The sequence below is a fragment of the Myotis daubentonii genome, chromosome 3 (genome assembly GCF_963259705.1).
Source record: "Myotis daubentonii chromosome 3, mMyoDau2.1, whole genome shotgun sequence".
Lineage (NCBI taxonomy): Eukaryota > Metazoa > Chordata > Mammalia > Chiroptera > Vespertilionidae > Myotis > Myotis daubentonii.
This window is the reverse complement of record NC_081842.1, coordinates 6,238,170-6,258,303: the sequence shown is the minus strand read 5'-3', so window position 1 is coordinate 6,258,303 and position 20,134 is coordinate 6,238,170.

Here is a 20,134-nt window from a genome sequence, read left to right as displayed (position 1 = left end):
AAAAGTCCTACAATTACATTTCCTTTCTTTTAAAAAAAAAAATATTTTATTGATTTTTTACAGAGAGGAAGGGAGAGAGATAGAGAGTTAAAAACATCGATGAGAGAGAAACATCGATCAGCTGCCTCCTGCACATCTCCTACTGGGATGTGCCCGCAACCCAGGTACATGCCCTTGACCGAAATCGAACCTGGGACCTTTCAGTCCGCAAGCCGACGCTCTATCCACTGAGCCAAACCGCTTTCGGCTACATTTCCTTTCTTTTAAAAAAATATTTTTTATTGACTTCAGAAGGAAGGGAGAGGGAGAGAGATAGAAACATCAATGATGAGAGAGAATCGTTGATCTCTGCCTCCTGCACGCCCCCTACTGGGGATCCAGCCCAGGCATGTGTCTTGACAGGATATCGAACTGCGACCTCCTGGTTCATTGGTCGACACTCAACCACTGAGCCACACTGGCCAGGCTCCCCTCCCATTCTTAGTCCTTTTGGACTCCATTCTTTTACTGCCATTTGAGGAAGGTTCTGAGGGGAGCCGGTGGCCAGCTCTCCGTGGCTAACTGCGAATCCCTTTGCTTCTACAATACATTGTGCATTTCTAGGCTTTCAGGGAATGATTCACAAAGAATTCAAGAAACATTTCCTTTAAAAAGTTAGGAAATATGAGGACAATGTGAACAAGCCACAGACTCAGAACCCTACCAGCGATTAGACAGTGGCTCCCAACCTTTTTTTGGCCGTGCCCCACCTAAGCATCTCTGAAATCCTGATGCCCCCCCACCCCCCATGACATATAATTCTTACTATTCAAAAAGTGAACTCCTGCTCATGTGAATGAAGCCTAAAAGGCCATTAACTTGGTCTAAACAAGCTTCCAAAGAACATGGCAGCCATGAAAGAGAAAAATAAAAGAACGAAAGGACAGTTGAGGTACTGAGGAAGAAATCCTGAAGAAATTGTTTAAAAAAATAGTAATAATATGAAGTGATATGAAAAAATAGCAAATAAAGTTTCAAAACATATAATAGAGAACTGAAATGCATAAATATGTCACAATATATATTTATATGCTGTATATGAGGCCCCTAGAACCATAAAAATGCAAAAAATGCAGTTAATAACTCATTCTCCAGTTGCCCCCCTGTGGAACCTGTGGTGGAAACTGGGCTGCGTGCAGCTGCTGCCTGTTCCCGGGCAGTCACACCCGTCTGTGTCCTCCTGTGGGGATGAACCTCAAGGCCGCCCCAACACGCTGTCTCCCAGGCGCACAGGGAAGCCCGCGGATGCTCTCCGCAGAGGACATGGTGCCACTCAAGGCTGCCACGCGCATCGCCTGGCTTAGTGGGCACATCTATAAGGCGGCATAATACTTCTTGGGCCTTTTGGACAACAGCTGCTTTAAACCACGATGTAAGGCTAGACTGCGACCAGGGGCCCCGAATAGACTGCAGACCAGTCCACCTTTCCATTTTTCAGGCTGAGTCCCCTGGCTCCCTGCTGTTCCTCCCTCCTTCCCTCCCTCCCTCCCTCAACCCGGGGTTGTCAGAGGAGAAGGCCGCTTTAAGACTGCAGAGCGCCTGCGGCCAGAGGCAGGGGAGGTCCCTGCTAGCACGCCGCCCAGGCAGGGAAGGTGAGCAGGGATCCCTGTGCCTCAGGCCACAGGAGAGGAAAGATGCGCCTGCCCGCCCGCCCACCGGCTGCCTGGGTGCGGAGGCTGAGGCTGGTGCACAGGTGAGGGGGGCGCTTACTGCGCAGTCCAGGCGCCCGGGGGCTGCTCTGTGCACCTGCCCACCTGCCGGCGGCCCCACCCCCACCCCCCAACTGAGGGCGCCCAGCGGTCCGCTCTGGCTGCAGCGTGGGGCGGGGAGCAGGTGTGCAGGAGCCAGCGGGGCAGGTGGGGAGTGGTGGGGCCCCTGGATCCCGGCCTCTCCTTGTCCCACTGCTTAGCCCAGGTGAGAGCCACCGCCCGCGGGTGTTGCTCCTTTAAGTTTCCACTGGGCAGGAGTGTCCTACATGGACACCACGCTTCCAAAAATGACTTCACCGATGGACACCTTTCTGTGTTACAAGCTGATGAAGAAACTTCGAACAACTCTGTCCCTTTCAAAGTGACCTCGCTAGCAAAGCCGCAGCTGCATCTAACTTGCAATAAACAGCCCTTTTACTTTCTCAAGGCTCCTGCCCGCCCCCCGCCCCCACCCTTACCTGTGTGCACATCCAAGGGGTTCTCAGCCCCCCCCCCCCAGGTTCCTCCTCTGAGCTTCTAGGAAAGTGACAGATTCCCGGCTGGGCTACTAGGCCCGTTCAGTGGTTCCGTGGTTCAGTGCGCGTCTTGCAGAAGCTGAGGGTAGAGTCCGGGAAGGGGCCACAGGGTGATGCTGGCTCCACGTTGGGCCTAAAGTGGGGCTGCTTGTGCCCACTCTTCGTTTTGCTTTTGCAGTTGCTCAGCGCTGCGTCTTTCCTGGACGGAACGGCTGTGAAATGGACTATTTCTGGTCAGACTCCTTTAAGGTGGGTCTTTTATGGACCACTTGATGCGCAGGTGTGAGCGCTTCTGTGTCTTGAAGCAATAGTGGGGATCAGGTGAACCAGTTCCCTTCAATTCCAGCGGAGATGTAGCGCTTTATTCCACCTGGCGGCTGGGGTCTCTCCCTGGACAGTCTTCCCAGGGCATGTGCCTGGGGCAGAGGAGAAAGGCGGCCGTTGGCCCTCACCTTAAAGCCGCTTCTGGTCTGCCTGAGAGGATTGCTTTGTAATTCACAGGTTTTGGCCACTTTTGTGGTTTCCTGCAGATGACAAGCCACGCAGGCCTGCATCATCGCCTGAGCACCTGCTGCAGCCTCCTGTCCCCGCCGGTGCCCGCAGGAATCAGCCCACCTGAACCGCACCTGGACCTTAAGGGGCAGAGTGATTCTCCCCACGTGCAGGTCCAGGGCTGGGGTTGGAGGTGACCTGGCTGAGCCCCACAGCAGGGGATGTGCACACAGGCCAGCTAAGGAGGGGCTTAGAGATGAACCTTCAGAAATCAGCCCTGACCCTCACACATTGTTGGTGGGAATGTAAAATTGTGAAGTCGCCTTGGAAAACCGTCTTAGAGTTCCCCCAAAAGTTAAAAATCGAGTTACCATAAGACCCAGCAATTCCATCCCTAGGTTTATACCCAAGAAAGTAAAAAGAAATCTCCACACAAAAACGTGTACATAAATATTTATAGCAGCATTGACCGTAATAACCAAAAGTTAAAACAGCATTTGTCCAAAGGACCTAAATAAACAGTTTTAGAAAGAGAACATTCAGAAGGCCAAGAGACACATGAAAACATGCTCAAAGTTACTAATCATCCGAGAGATGCAAATCAAAACGACAATGAGGTACCACCTCACACCTGTCAGAATGGCTGTCATCAACAAATCAACAAATGACAAGTGCTGGAGAGGATGCGGAGAAAAAGGAACCCTCCTTCACTGCTCATGGGAATGCAGACTGGTGCAGCCATTGTGGAAAACAGTATGGCGTTTCCTCAAAAATTTAAAAATGGAACTGCCATTTGACCCAGTGATCCCACTACTAGGAATATATCCCAAGAAAACAGAAACACCAATCAGAAAGGATATATGCACCCCTATGTTCATAGCAGCACAATTTACAATAGCTAAGATTTGGAAACAGCCTAAATGCCCATCAGCAGATGAGTGGATTAGAAAACTGTGGTACAGCTACACAATGGAATATTACGCTGCTATAAAAAAGAAGGAATTCTTACCATTTGCAGCAGCATGGATGGAACTGGAGAGCATTATGCTAAGTGAAATAAGCCAGTCAGTGAAAGATAAATACCACATGCTCTCACTCATTTATGGATAATAAAGAACATTATAACTTGATGAACAAAAAGATAGATAGATATAGAGGCAGAGAAGCTTCGAACAGACTGTCAAATTACAGCGGGAGGGCTGGGGAATGTTGAGGTGGGGTAAGAGATCAACTGAAGAACTTGTATGCATGCATATATGCATAACCAATGGACACAAGACACTGGGTGGGGTGGGGTGAGGGCTTGTGCAGGGGGGGGGGGTGTAGGGGAGGCTGGGGGAACGTCAATGGGGAAAAAAAGGAGACATCTGTACTACTATTTGTAATATTTTAAACAATAAAAATATTTTTTAAGAAAACCAGCATGTGTCCATCCTCTGACAAACAGATAAAGCAAACGTGGAAGGTAAATACAATGGAATATTATTCAGCCATGAAAAGGAATGAAGTACTGACACATGCTACAACATGAATGAAAGAAGTCAGATGCAAAAGATCCCATACTGCACGAGTCCATTCATATGAAATGTCCAGAAATGGCAAATTCATAAGACAGGGAGCAGTCTGGTCCCTGCCTAGGGCTGGGGTGGTGGTGGTGATGGAGGAAAAGGTGAAGAAAAGGTAAATGGTACAGGGTTTCGTTCTCGGGTAGCAAAAATCTTCTAACTTATATTTGATGATGGTTGCTCAAGGCTGTGAACCGTACAGTTTAAATGGGTCAAATGTAGGGTATGTGAATTATCTCTCAACGCTGTTACGCACGACATCAGCTCTGTAGGCCATGGCTCCTTGGACATATTGAATGTAAGTGACTTAGACCTTGGGAAAAATGCCTTAAAAGGGGGAAGAGAAAAGGATGCCCTTTTGGAATCCCAGAGCTCTTGTTATTTTTGTGGGTTTGTTGACACATTGGACTACGGATTTGAAAATTTTTAATCATTCTTCCCTGAGTAAAGTATTAGTCTCTATTTGCACAAACAGATGGGTAATAACCAATCCACATTGTTGCTTAATTTGTTCAATGAGGAAACATAGATAATGGCTCCTGGAGCACCATAGAATTAAGAAAAAAAACAAAAAAACTTGCCCAACTGGTATGATATTTATTTTTATCATATTTGTAGAGATGTATACCCATCACCACATCTAATTTTAGGACTTTATTGCCCCCCCCCCAAAAAAAACAAAAACAAAAACAAAACAAAACACTGTGCCCATCAGAAGTCAATTCCTATTCTCTCCTCCCCCTCCTTCCCCAGCCCTAGGCAACCACTAATCTATTTTCTGTCTTTATGAATTGTTCTACTCTGGGTAGCTATATATATAAAACCCTAATGTGCAAATAGACCGAACGGCGGAACAGCCGAACAACCGGGTGCTATGACGTGTGCTGACCACCAGGGCGCGTGTACAGAATATGGCAGGCATCGGCAGCGGGTGGTAGAGCATGGAACATGGCGGGTGTTGGCCACGGCGGGATGGTGGAGCAGGTGAGCAGGGGTGCAAGGCCAAGGTGGGGTGCCGGTTGCTGTCATAGAGACGAGCCTCTGGTGGTTACTGAAAATTCTTTGCTCCTTGCACCACGGTCCCATCTGCTGTGGGCGCCAGCCCCACTCACACTCGCTGCCGGTGCTGGAGCTGCCACTTGAACCCGCTGCAGGCACCCGGCGCTGGTCCCAATCGCTTGGCGCTGTCAGCGGGTGTGAGCAGTGGCTGCCGGCCCCGATCGCCCCTGAGGGCTTCTCCACTTCCCCCTGCTACTGAGGGGTGATCGGGGCAGCAGCCGCCACTCACACCCACTGCTGGCGCCGGCCCCAGTCGCTCTGCGTTGTCAGGGGGTGTAAGCAGCGCCATCAGCGCGTGGGAGCGGTGGTGGCGTGAGCGGGGCTGCCAGCAGACGGGGGGGGGGGGCGGGGGGACTGCGGGAGGGGCTGGGCAGGGGCAGGGAGGATGGGCTGAGACCTGCCCCTGTGCCCACTGCAGCCTCGCAGCCCACGTGCCAGGTGCATGGATTCGTGAACTGGGCCCCTAGTTTTATATAAATGAAATCATATACCATGTTGTCCTTTGTAACTGACTTCTTCCACACAGCATAATGTTTTTAAGAATTATCCACATTGTAGCACGCATCAATATTTTATTCCTTTTTATAGGTGAATAATATGTCATTATGTGGATATACCACATTTTATTTATCTATCAGTTGATGTACATTTGAGTTGTTTCCACTTTTTGAGTAGTCTGAATAACACTTCTAAAACATTCATGTATGATATTTTATGTAATCGCAAGTCTCATTTCAGTTGAGGAGATGCTCTAGAATTGCTGGGTCATATATTAACTCTATGTTTAATTTTTTAAGGAGTTGCCAAGCTATTTTCCAAAGTGGCTGTATCATTTTATATCTCCAGCAACACTAAATGAGGGTTTCAGTCACTTTAAATCCTTGCCAACATTCGTGATTATCTCTTTCTAATACTTTGTTAAATGGTATCTCATTGAGGTTTTTATTTGAATTTCTATGATAACTAATAATGTTGAATATTTTTTCATGTGTTATTGATCATTTGCATATCTTCTTTGGAAAAATGTCTAATTAGAGCCTATTTTCAAATTGGGTTATTTACTCTTTAATGATTATGTTATAAGAGTTCTTTATATATTCTGGATACAAGTCCCTTTATATAGCCTGGATATAGCATTTGGAAATATTCCCCCAGTCTATGGATTGTGTTTTCACTTTCTTGATGGTGTCATCTGGAGCACAAAAGCTTTTAATTTTTATGAAGCCTAATATATGCTTTTTTTCTTTTGTGTCTTGTGCTTTTTGGTAAGTCTATGACTAATATAAGGTCGTAAACATTTACTCCTAAGAGTTTTATAGTTGTAGCTCTTACATTTAGGTCTATGATTAAGTTTGAGTTAATTTTATGTGTATGATATAAGGAACGGATCCAATTTTTATTCTTTTGCTTTTGAATATCAAATTGTCTTAGCACTTTGTTTTGAAAAGATTATCCTTTCTCCCTTGAATTGCCTTAGCTCCCTTTGTGAAAATGAATTCACCATAAATGCAAGGGTTTCTTTCTGGACTCCCAATTCTGTTCCATTGATTTTTGCGTCTGTCCTTATGCAGTACCACACTGTCTTGATAACTGTAGCTTTGTAGTAAGTCCCCCACCCAAGTTTTACTGATATAATCTATAATAATAAAAGCCTAATATGCCAATTAGACCAGATGTCCTTCTGGATGTCCTTCCGGATGAAGCTGGGGCTGCGAGGGAAACCTGGGTCCCGGGTGCCAGAAGGAAGCCGGTGCCGGCAGCCAGGGAAGGAAGGCCTACTCTTGCATGAATTTCGTGCAACGGCACTCTAGTTGACATATAACATTGTATAAGTTTAAGGTGCACACAATAATGATTTGACATATGAATATATTGCAAAATGATTACCATGTGAGCATCTCTGCTGGGCCAGCGCAGCTATGAGCAGAGTTGGTGCTTTGTTTAACCTCACAAGCGGTGTTCTGTTAATATTCCCAGACTGCAGATGAGGAGACTGAGGCCTTGAGAGTGAGCTGCTTAAGGTCCCATTACTAGTAATTGGAGAGACAAATGCTAGCCCTCATCTGTCTGACTCTAAAGTTGATATCATTAATCTTTATTTGGGGAAGTGTCTTTTGTTCACATAAAATGTGTCCCACAAATTTGTTTTGGGAAAATTCATTACGAAGAACACGTTATTACCTATCAGCACCACAGTAATGAACCATTGCTATGCTTACTTAAAAATTACCCATAGGAATGGACTGGATATTGGTTGACAAACGTGAAATTGTCAATACTTATTTAATTTGTATTCAGAGCCACTTTGGTAGCTAAAGAGCAAAATACCATGGATCCCGTCATGTTTCACCCCTTTGCATCTTCTAAATTAAGGCAGATCCTCGTGGGGTTACACCTGCTGGGTCTTCCAGCCTCAGTGACAGTGAGCAGCAGAAACATGTTATGTCACCACATCCTGCGCTAGGCTCTCCTCGTGACATGCTGGGCCTGGGACAGGATGCTCTGTGCGAGCTGGGCCAGGCCCCATCTTTGTCTCACTTCTGCGTGCTGAGTTCAGATCAGGTTGCCATTATAAGCCGACGTCCATAAAAGTTGCAAATAAGAGTGTTCAGCAACAGGAGATTTATTCCTCTCATGGTAGCAAGAAAGGTCACTTGGAATATCTGCTTGCAGGCGAGCACATGGCTTTGCAGTTTCTCTGCAGGTGCTAGTTTCTCTCCTCTAAGGCAGTTCATTGCAGTTTCTTCTAGGAAGTCCGACCATAGAAAAAAGAAGTTGACTGGAAGAACATCTGTATTCATGCACACTCCTTCCTCTAGGGCTTGATTATGGAAACCCCCGGTCTAACAGATGGCTGGGTGTGGGGCTCGGTGTTGCAGACACTGTTATTAACCAATGGGATGCATGTGTTCTCTGCCCAGAGTTCTCCGGAGGGCTGCTCTTCAGCCAGATGCTGACCTGAGGTTCTGGTAGCTGGGAGGAAGGCAGCTCTGGACACGGAGGAGAGAACTTTAGCACCTTCTACTTTCGCACCTTTCTGAAGGGCAAGGAGAAGACCTCATTCTGCATTTATCTTTCTCTGATTGGAAGCAGACTTCTGAGTCTTCAGAGTTATTTCCTGGGCATTTGACTGACCAAGACCTCAGTTTGAGTGGCTAGAGAAGATTTGAATTCAGACTAGTCTGATTAAGAAACACAAGTGAAAATTTCAGAGTAGAAATGGATGGACAGTCACTAACTGACTCATTGGTTCTCTGTGGTTTGTTGAGCCAAATGTACTGATAATACCCCGTAGGGGATCCGTAGTTACCCAAGCTTCACTCTCAGCTGGAACTTTGCTTGTGGCTTCTCAGAGTCGGGAGGGACCTCAGAAACCTAAACAAGTTAGAGGCTGAGGGATCTTAAAAAGTGAAGAGGTACCAGTATTGCTCCAATAATGAAAAATTCAGATGACTTTTGGCTTGGCACTTACTTTTTTTTTTATCACTTTATGCTTATAAATAGCATCAATGAATACTGAATAATTTAGGTTGCCATGGGGTAAAAGTACCCAGACATTGTAATATGTAAAATATATGCAAGGTACCTTAGAGCCTAAAGCCACAACACTGTAAAAGGTTAAAGGGCTGAGCATCTCACTTTCCTGGTGGTTAGAGAGGGTGAGAGAGGGAGAGATGTAAGTTATGTTGAAGAAAATGCCTGTCTTGTTCGATAACGCAAAATCTGTTCAGTGTTTTTCTTCTGCATTAACTCTACTATGAAGAGCAAAGGCTTAGATATTTCAGAGAAAATTTTCTGGCTCCAGATTTGAGAAGAGTATTCAGCTCTGTCCACTAAAACTGTCTGCCATGACGAAAGCATTCGATATCCATACTGTCAATATCCTCACCTCCAGCTCCAGGTGACTGCTGAGCACTCCATACGTGGCCAGAGCCACGGAGGGACTGGGTTTTTATTTTAGTTTAATTAATTCACTTTAAATGTAAATAGCCACATGTGACTAGTAGCTGACATATTGGTTCTGATATATTGGTTCATAGAGTTCTGACATATTGGACAAAACTATAGGTAATAACTTAAAGCTCATGGATATCTCTTTATGCTAATGACTTATAACTGAAAAAGTACATGTATGCATAGTACAATGAAACAAAAGTAATAAGAAAGCATCTACTTGATAGGAAAGACTTGCATGAAATTAAGTATTCCCTCCATGTCCTACTGCAGTCCCCTTTTGGAGATGCAACTATGGACAACTGCTTCTCCCCCTTCCAGGAGTTGTGTACACGCGTGTAAATGGGCAAATGCATACACGTTTTATTATGTAAGTGGGAACATATAGTACCCACTGTTTTCTCTTTCACTTCAGAACATTCTGGACCTCTTGACATATAGATGCTAAAGCTGCCTCAGCTTTTTAAAGGTTGTATAGTATTCCACCATCAGCACCATTACTTATTTACCTGGCCCCCAATAGTGGATATTTGATTTTTTAATTCCTAATTGCTACTGCAAACACTACTTTAATGACCATCTGCCCACTTCTATTTTTACATAAATGTATACCTGGTATTTTCCATGATTGTAAATTGCTTGAAAAGAGAACTCTTGAAGACAATATCAGGAACACATCAGTTGGGATTTAATAAGGTGCTCTCAGGAGCAAACCAGAGTGAGTGTAATTTCCATCTGATGAGTGTAATGCTGACTGCATGTCCCATGGGCGAAGTGGTTGCTGTTTGCTCACCAGTGTAACGGACATGCCCCAGTCCTAGCCCATAGCAGCAGCTCAGTAAGTCCTTGTCAACCAAACAAGATGTCCTAGTGACAGATCCTACGCTGACGTCTCTCATCTACTTCGGAAAGGATCCGCTGGGATGGAACAGGTTGCCTTGCCATTGATTGCAAAGGCTAGTAGTACTTCTGACAAGCAAAGGTTATTTATTTGTTCATTGCAGCATGCCCATTCCTGGAGTAATATCCATCAATGTTCCTACAGAATGGCAATAAAGAATTTAAAATACTTTACAAATATTAAGAGTTATTCTTCAAAGGTTTTCTTAAAATTAGACAACATCATGTGGAAACTGGTCTGAGAAAGACATCGTCGCCCATGGTGTGGACTCAGAGTTGTGCTTGGTGGCCCCTTGGGCCTTCTCGGCTGCGAGGACCTGCCCTTGGCCACCCTCGTGCCTGCGATGTTTCTTCAAGGCCATGAACTCCGGACAAGCTGGGATTGCGTGCCTGACCTCGGGCGAGATTTCCCAGGGCACTTGGAGCCCGGCTGCTCCCTCCAGCTTCTCCTGCCACAGGGCTGCGTGGGGGCTCCCTGCCCCTTCTTCTGGAACCGACTGTTTTCCTCCCGTTCCCCTGAGCTGGTCTCCTCTGCAAGAGCTTCCGCCAGGCAAGCCCTGGAAACGGGTCTCTTTCTCCTGTCACTGCCTCTGGTTTTGGCTCCTGTCCCGGGACTCAGCCCTCGGAGGGAGAGTGGGGAGGCGCATGGGAGGGTGCATGTTGCTTGGCTGAGGGATTTTTATAGTAAGAAAAGGTCAAAACAGGCTCCCATCTGCCTCACACTCAGTGTGGTGGGAGGTCCAGAGTGCAGCATGACTCTCAGGTCAGGGGATCCAGGAGGGTGGGTGACGAGGAGGAGTGGCCAGCCACAGGGGAGAACAGCCCTCGAACCCACACCTGTGGAGGGAAGTGGGTTCCCCTAAAGTGGGACCAGGTTTCACCAGGAAGGACCAGAAAGGCCAGGAGAGAAGGAGATGGGAAGGTTGACGCCTTGGATTCACACCTGGATTCAGGAAGCTATCGCTCATACCATGACCTTGTCAGGCCTGCTGGGGGGCTTCATGTATTTCATTAGTGTCTTTAAATTTATTTATTGAGGTTCTTTTTAAAAAAATTTATCTTTATAGTTGAATAGAGATTCTTATTAAGAAAATAAAAGATCAAACAACTCAGAAAAGTGTAAAGAACAAGCAGATGTATCACAGCATAAACGACTACCATTAGCATTTTACTTATTTTTAATTTTAAAAAATATGTTTTTATTAATTTCAGAGATAAAGGGAGGGAGAGAGATAGAAACATCAATGATGAGAGAGAATCATTGATCAGCTGCCTACTGCAAACCCCACACTGGGGACTGAGCCCACAACTGGGCATGTGCCCTGACCTGGAATCAGACCATGGCCTCCTGGTTCACAGGTGGACGCTCAACCACTGAGCCACACCAGCCGGCTAACATTAGCATTTTAATTTGACATTTATATTTCATGTAAGTGAGCTCAGGTTAAACATGCTACTTTTTCTGAATCACCTCCTGTTTTTTCTTTCAGTAATTTCTTCCCTTCTTTCGTCCTGTTTCCTCGTCTCAGTCCAATCAGGTAACAGATCTTTACATTTGTTGTGCAACAGTTTTCCACAATCACACACACACACACACACACGGTTTCTGTTATTGTTTGTTTTACAAAAAACGAGATATTTTATATAGTCCTGTTTATCTTGCTTTTCTCTTAATTAAATGTGGTGAAGATGTCCTTACATCACTGATTTTTATTTTTATTTTTTGCTGTGATGTTTCAATGTTTGCATGCATGTTACAAAATTTATTCCACATTCCTCATTCACGGGCACTCAGATAATTTTCTTCCTTTTTTCTTACTGTTTTCTTCTCAAATAATGCCACAGTGGATAGAATTGTACAAATAGCTTTAAGGATGAGTATTATTATTTATTATTATTATTATTATTATTATTATTATTATCTTTTATCTCGGTGGGATAGATTCCCAAGAGTAAGATTGCTAAGTTGAAGGGTAAGTGTATTTTTTTCCATTTTTTTAAAAAAATGCATATTGCCAGCGTCAGTTAGAAATAAAGCTACAAAAACATCACGTTGCCACCAGCAATGTCTCCAAGTGCCCCTTCTCCCTGCGTCCCACCAACATTACCGTTTGGTTCGTAGTTCTTCTAATTCCTTTCGATTCATGGTGAGACACAATATCTAATTGGCATTTAACCCTTTGAGTGCCTGTGGAACTATGCTAAAATTGCCAAGGCATTTTTGCTGATTTTACAGCAGTTTAGGGAAAAAATTATGAATCGCAAGTAAATGAAGTTACATATTCAAAAACTTAAGGAAACCTTTACTACATTTGTTTTCATCTTTGACATATATTGTTTGCTGATTGTATTATAAAATACTAGTAGAAAAAAATTTGAACAAAACATATAATGTTAAAATAGAGGGACACCCTTCTCCAATATCTCCCACAAAATCGTCATCTTCACAGCAAGAATTGACATATTTAGCAATATCATCATCACTAATAAAAGCAGACTTAGAACTGGACGCCATTTCGAAGCTTTAGGGCTGAAAATCTGAGTAAACTTCATAAAATCATAGTACCTGTAAAAAATTAGGCAGATAAATGCCAGTGGTCAATTTTAGAACATAAAACATTTGGCATCATAAGTAATCTGCACTTAGGTGCCGTCTGTCAATAAAGAGTGAACTACTAGCATCTAATAGTGACACTGCAGGAGGAGCGTGATCGCGCTCCGACACTTTTGGCGCAAGACAGGAGGAGCACAATCACTCTCCCCGGCACTCTAGGGGTTAAACGTATAATTTGTTGCCTATGAATTTGGCTGAGTGGCTTCTCAGGTTTACTGGCTGCTCTGTTTTCTTCTCCTATGAACTGTCATATTCAAACCATGTGTCCATTTTCCCATTGACCTGATGGTCTTTTTATCAACCGGTAAATGTTCAACCTGTGATTGACATGAGGCCTGTATCTGCCTGTATCTGTCCTGCACGTGGTGAGTGTGCTGCCAGACTCAGCTCTATTTTGCCGAGACTGCCTGTACTTGACTGTCTCTTGTAGCCCCTGGGGTTTCTGCCGAGTTTACTAGTGTATCCCCGGCCCTGAGGTTAGACATACTTTCCCCAGGGCATTCTACTATCTGAATTGGTTGGCTTAATTTTTTTAAACCATCTAAATGTTTTTCTTGTTTCATTTTTACATTAAGCATATCTATACTAATAAAAGCCTATGTCAGTGGTTCTCAACCGTCTGTCCCTTTAAATACAGTTCCTCATGTGGTGACCCAACCATAAAATTATTTTTGTTGCTACTTCATAACTGTCATGTTGCTACTGTTATGAATCGTCATGTAAATATCTGATATGCAGGATGGTCTTAGGCGACCCCTGTGAAAGGGTCGTTGGACCGCCAAAGGGGTCGTGACCCACAGGTTGAGAACCGCTGGTCTATGTGGTCATCACGCTGTCACGCCGTGATGCCCTCTCGCTGTCACAATCCATCACCAGGAGGATGTGTGCGCAGCGGGCTCACATGGGTGGCCAGGGCTTGGCGACACCGTGCGGTGCGAAGGCGGGACCCCCTGCTCCAGCCTACCTCTTTGGGGCAATCCATCGAGGAGCCCCGGATGGGTGGGTGGGGCCTACCTCTTTGGGGAGATTGATCGAGGGGCTCCCGCACTGTGAGAGGGCACAGGCCAGGCAGGGGACCCCTCCCCCAAGTGCACGAATTTCATGCACCAGGCCTCTAGTTTTAAATATGTCTGAAATGAGCTCAGGGTTCGATTTCACTTCCCCCCACTCTGTCTGACTTCTCTAAAGCTATTAGAATTTGGTTCACAAAGTTAAAGGGAAGCTCCCAACAGTTTTCTTCACCCACTGCAGCTGCCCTCTCTCCTCTGCCCTGTCTCCTCCATGCTCCTGACCTGACCTAGTGCTCACACCGGGCCCTTTTCCTCTGCTCTTGCATTCTTGCCTCAGCCAACAGCAGCCTCACCAAGAGCAACAACAACAAAGGAGCCGCAATACCAGTAGCGAGCACTGACACTTCCTGGGCCTTTCACTCCCTGCGTGTCAGGCTCTGTTCTAGGTGCTCTGCCCACTTAACTTGTCTAATTATTCTGCAGCCCTGTGGCCTAAGCACGGTGAGGAGGATGATCTTTTTTAAAAAAATATTTGTACTTTAAAATTATATATATAGTGTAATATGCTAATTAGACCAGATGACCTTCCAGAGAAGCTGGGGCTGTGAGGGAAGCCCGGGTCCCAGGTGCCAGAGGGAAGCTGCTGCCAGCAGCTGGGGGAAGGAAGGCCGATTCTTACATGAATTTCGTGCATCGGGCCTCTGGTGTATATATATATATATATATATATATATATATATATATATATATATATATATATAAAATTGGTTCCAGAGAGGAAGGGAGAGGGCGAGAGAGAGAGAAGCATCAATGATGAGAGAGAATCATTGATTGGCTGCCTCCTGCACACACCCTACTGGGGGTTGAGCCCGCAACCTGGGCATGTGCCCTGACCAGGATTCCAACCATGACCTCCTGGTTCATAGGTACACGTTCAGCCCCTGGGCCATAATGGCTATGCAGGAGGGTGGTCTTTTGAGGCCAAAAACTAAACCACCATCCAGGGTCACACAGCTCCGAGGGGCCCTGCCAAGGCCTGACCCCACAGTCTTCATGTTCACCACGCTGTTCCAGACCCACACACGTGACGAGGACACAGGCCTGTTCCCCCTGCGTTCCCGCTTGCTGTTTTGGTCCCTTGCCCCTCCCTGTCCTTTCTCCCCCAGGAATGACAGTGGCCTCAGGTGTTTTATCAGCTCTTCTTCCAATGCTGCTGCTCATGAAACCACAGAGTTGAGCTGTGCCTGCGGACACGGGGTCCCCAGTGAGCGTGGCCTGCTTCCCCTACGCTGCCCTAAGCCACACCTGTCATGTCCCACAATGTGAAGCCCTGTGCTAAACCCAGAAGGAGTGCTCGTCCGTGTTCGGAACTGAGGCTACTTTAGTGAGTCCAAAGCACAGCTGCCTTGAACTTCTCAGGCCTGCGGGAACTTTGCGTGAACACTAGTCTTAACAGAGGGGTGAGTCTGCAGCCCTTGGCTTTAGACCCAGGCAGACATGCAGGGGCCCCGAAACCCAGGGATCCCTCAGGCAGGTTCCTCCTGCTCTCCCATGGCCCCTCTCCTCCAGCCCCTTCCTCCACCATCCTCCTTCCCATCACTCTAGTCCCAGTGGGCTGGCGTGATCAGCGCTCTCCACACAGGCTTATGTTTCCCTTTGAAGTGTTTGCTGCATTTGATACCAACCCCGCCTTGACCTTCTCTTCTCATTCAAATCCCCAAACTGTCTTCATTGGAAAAATAACTTGTTAGAGTGCCCATCAGCAAGCCACCTGCCCAGTGGGGAGTAAAGAAATATTTATTTTGATGAAATGTTTGTGCAAGTTGGATTATTTGACATGAAGAGGGTTGTTTTTCCCCTGCATCTGGGTGTCCTTTTTGTTATTCCAATACTATGTGCCTCCCAGGAAGTGAAACGGAGGAGATGCTGTGACAGTTGGCCTCAGATGAAGTTTCCCTTGAAAACCTCGTCTTGGTTTCTCATCCTTCAGCAGCAATTCATTGAGCACTTACTACATGCTAAGCATTGTTGTAGGTGTGGTGAACACAATAGTGAAGAGAAAGATGAAGTCACGGTTTCGCAGAGGTGGATGAGCCAATTAATGGGTATGTGTATGTATAAATAACTATAGAGAACAAAAAACTCAGAGGATAAATATTGACAGGGTAGAAATGCTATTGGTGCAGGGGCTTGTCAGGAAAAGCCTCTCAGAAGAGAAGGCATCTGTGTAGGGAGTGAGGAGAGTCTGGAGAGAGCTATGGGGGCACCTGAGGGAGCAGGTTTTATGTAGAGAGTGAGCCTGTCCTGGGAAATCAAGGAAGCCAGTGCCGAGAGTGCAAGTAGAAACACAGCAGATCTAGCCCGAAAGCTGGTGATGGTGGTGGTGGTGATGGTAATAGTGGTGATGGTGGGTGGTGGCAGTGGTGGTAGGGTGTAGTGGTGGTAGAGGTGGTGATGATGGTGGTGTTGGTAGTGGAGGTGATGGTGGTGGTGTTGGTAGTGGAGGTGATGGTGATAGTGGTGGCAGTGGTGATAGTGGTGATGGAGGTGGTGATGATGGTGGTGTTGTTGTTGGTGGTGATGATGGTGGTGGTGGTGGTGGTGGTGATGGTGGTGGTGGTCGAGGTGATGATGGTGGGGTGATGGTGGTGGTGATGGCGATGATAGTGACAGTGGTGGTGGAGAGCACATGCCCATGTAAAGGCAAAAGGGAGTTTTGAACAGAATGTTCAGTGATCTGGTGTGTGTGTGTGTGTGTGTGTGTGTGTGTGTGTGTGTGTGTTTTAAAAGATCATGCCGGCTGCTTTATAGCGACTAGAATACTAGAATGTGGGTGGAAGTAGAGAGGAACATTAGAAGCCTATAAGAGACGATGGTGTTTCTTTCTTTGGTCAGTGGCTCCTCTGACCAAGCAGGCATCTGAGATGAAACCCTGGGAGTGAGTCATCTTGGAGGCCTCCCTATCTCTCACTACTTCCTGCCTCTCTCACCACTTCCTGCCATTTCTGGCCACTTCTTGCCTATTTCTCACTGCTTCCTGCCTGTCTCTTACTGTTTCCTCTCTATCTCTTACCATTGTTCAGAGAAGACCAGTCCTTTCCAGACCTAAGGGTGTTGGGCCTGGATTCATGCCAAGCTCTGCCCCTAACTGGCTGGGTGCTACAGCACATGCTTCGGGGCCTCTCTGAGTTGAGGTTTCTTCATCTGAAGAATGGGAGTACCACTAGTACCCTAATACCATTATCTCACAGGCCAGAATTGAATTCAGTTCCCATGCACAGTACTTGGCATGGAGCTGGACATTGGATGCTGAGTAAACATCAGTGATGAGCTGAAGAACTGCTGCATGGACACTGACAGCCACTGTCATCACTCTCAGTGGTATTTCAAAGTTCTTATCGTCTCACCTATTAAATGTCTCCCAATATTATAGGATGCAAGTGTCTTCATCGCAGTGCCATGGCTTTCAGCAGGTCTCAATCATGTTCCATCTGGACTCAGGCTAATTTTCTAATGGTCTTCCCGTGTCCTTCTCAAACCCCTCAGGCCATTCTTGACTGTGTCCTTATCAGGGAAGGTTTCCAAAACATAAATCTGCTCCTGTCACTGCCTCCTGACCGTACACCAGTGGATTCCTCTTGCCTTCAGGATAAAGTCCAGATACCTCCTTGCACTGGCCTTCCATGTTTGTCTCATTTTCTGCCGTGCCTACACACACACACACACACACACACATACACACACACACACACTCTTACACACGCCCCAGCTAGCAGGCCTAGATGTGCCACCTCCTGAATGTAGAGCTTATCTTATCAAGTTATTGCACCCATTATCTGAATATCCCGCTAAATTGTGAGACTAGTAGGGACTGTGTTTTAGTCATTTTTTTGCATACAATAAAGTGCATAAAGTACACTAACCTTAAGTGTACAGCTTGGTGAGTGCACGTGCACGCGCACGTGTGTGTGTGTGTGTGTGTGTGTGTGTGTATCCCTGAAGCTTCCACCCAAATCCAGGCAGAGAACATTTCAAACAGGCTAGAGGCCACCCAGTGCCCTTCCCAGTCCATATTTTCATCTTCAAGCTCCCAGGAACTGCTAGAGGACCTTGTAGGCAGCAGGAATGCCCCAGATATGTGTGCAAGGTCCCCATCAGTTCACTGGAGGAAGAAATGGATAGGCCATTGCTGACACCTTGGCTGTCGCTGCCCTTCGCTGTTCAGAGGTGTAATAGTGCCCGGTTTCAATTTAATCAAAGCACCAGCAGCCAGAATGAGGCTTTGTCAAGTGATGAATTTATTCAAAATGTTTCTACAGGTCCAGTTGGGGACAGTAATGATGATGCAATTGTTCTCTGTGTAATCTTTATCAAAGCCAGATCCATATTTCATATGATCATCTCAACAACCATTTAAGATAAGAACATTTCCAAGGAAAGAACCTGAGACTCCGGGATCAATTCTGAGCTTCTCTGGGCACATGCACCACGCATGGGCCTCTGGTGCAAGTGAGAGGCGGGGCAAGACCCCGGGTCCTCATCCAGACCATGTTCCTTTCTCTCAGGAAAGCTTTCCCAGGCCTCTTGCCTTTGATGTGAGGCATCTCGGGTCCTGATATGGGTTGAATTGTGTTTCCCTCCAAATGATATTGAAACCCTAGCCCCCAGGATCTCAGAATGTGATTGTATGTAGAGGTAGGTTATTGCCAGTAGCAGATGTAATTAGTTAAGGTGAGGTCTTCCTAGATTAGGGTGAGTGCCTCATTGACTATGGCAGCTGCCCTTACGCGGAGAGAGGAGACAGACACACACAGGGAAAGGCCATGTGGAGACCGGAGCGGTGCCTCCATAAGCTAAGCAATGCTGAGGTCTGCTGGCATCAACCGCAGCTGGAAGACGAAGGATCCTCTCCGACATGTTTCAACACCTTGATTGGGACTGTGGGCCTCCAGCACCATGAGACCGTGCATTCTGTTGTTTTAGGTCATCTTGTTTGTGGAACTCGTTTCGGCAGCCCGAGGACCCTAACACCGGCAACTACTTATCTTCTGGGTCAGAGTTAACTACACGTGAGCTGTCCCACTGTGGCCACTGCTGACCTTTCCACCCGAAATACCTCCACGTGCATCCTATCTACGAGCGACCTCCTCCTCACCTTTGAGCACGGCTCAAATGCCGCCACCCAGGCACGCTCTCCCGATCCTCCAACAACAAGCAGAGGAGTAACAATGTGATTGGCGGATGCTGCTCGCCACGTGTGTTGTTTCTTGTTTGGTGTCATTCAAATGGACACGGAAGTCGTCTCTTTGACTTTGCCTCTCTTCTGCTAGGAGGGCTGACAGGAGGCAGACAAGGGAGGCAATGCCACAGGGAAGGCTTTCAGGTCAAAGGGTGGTCTTCAGGAGGCCAGGCGTTACCTCAGTTAGGAACACCGAGGAGAACTGCATTATTGGAAGAGGCCATCAAGAGGACCAGACTGCAGGATGACCCTGGGGCCTGAGGGGAAATTGGAGGCTCCTTCCCGCACCCCTCCATTCCTCCTTTCAGCACTAGGAGCCCCTTCAAGGACGATACTTTGAAAGAGTAGGTGTTGCTGAGGTCATCTGGAACCTATATGAGCCTGAACCCCATGAAGGCCTCTACATAAACTCACAAGATGCTGGTGGGTGGGGGTAGCCACCCAAGACAAGCATCCACTTGCTTATTGGAACAGCCACCTACCAATCTCCAGTGGCCTTCATATTTCACCCGGTAACTCCAGAGGAGGTTTCAAACCAGCGCATGTTAAACCTGAACATGGTGTGGGGAGCTGCTATAGGGTTAAGCCTCGGGCTGACCTGTTGGCAAAGTCACAAACAAGTCCCAGCTTAGAGGGCACAGTCCTCTCAGCATAATTAGGCTTGACCTTATGACACTCCCTAGATCTTACCTGGGAAGCTAATGGGCTGAGGGAAGTGCAACAAGAACAAAAACAAGTGAAACTCACAAGAACAGTGTAACTTTGGTAACCACTACCTTGTTTACCTCTGACTGTAAAAATAAAGGCTCAGCTTGCCTGGGGATCTTTCTCTGTGGCCTCAGCCAGACACAGGAAGGTCCACGGAGGCCAAAGAGAGCTAGAGAGTTCTGACCACTGTCTCTGTGTAAAACATTCTTCACCGACTCCGTCCACACTTTTGGGAACCCCTGGACCGCTGGGGCGGGACCCTGGCAACTTAGCTTTTCCTGATGTCCACTGGGTCAGAGCAGAATGCCCCTTGCTTTGAATCAATTTTCA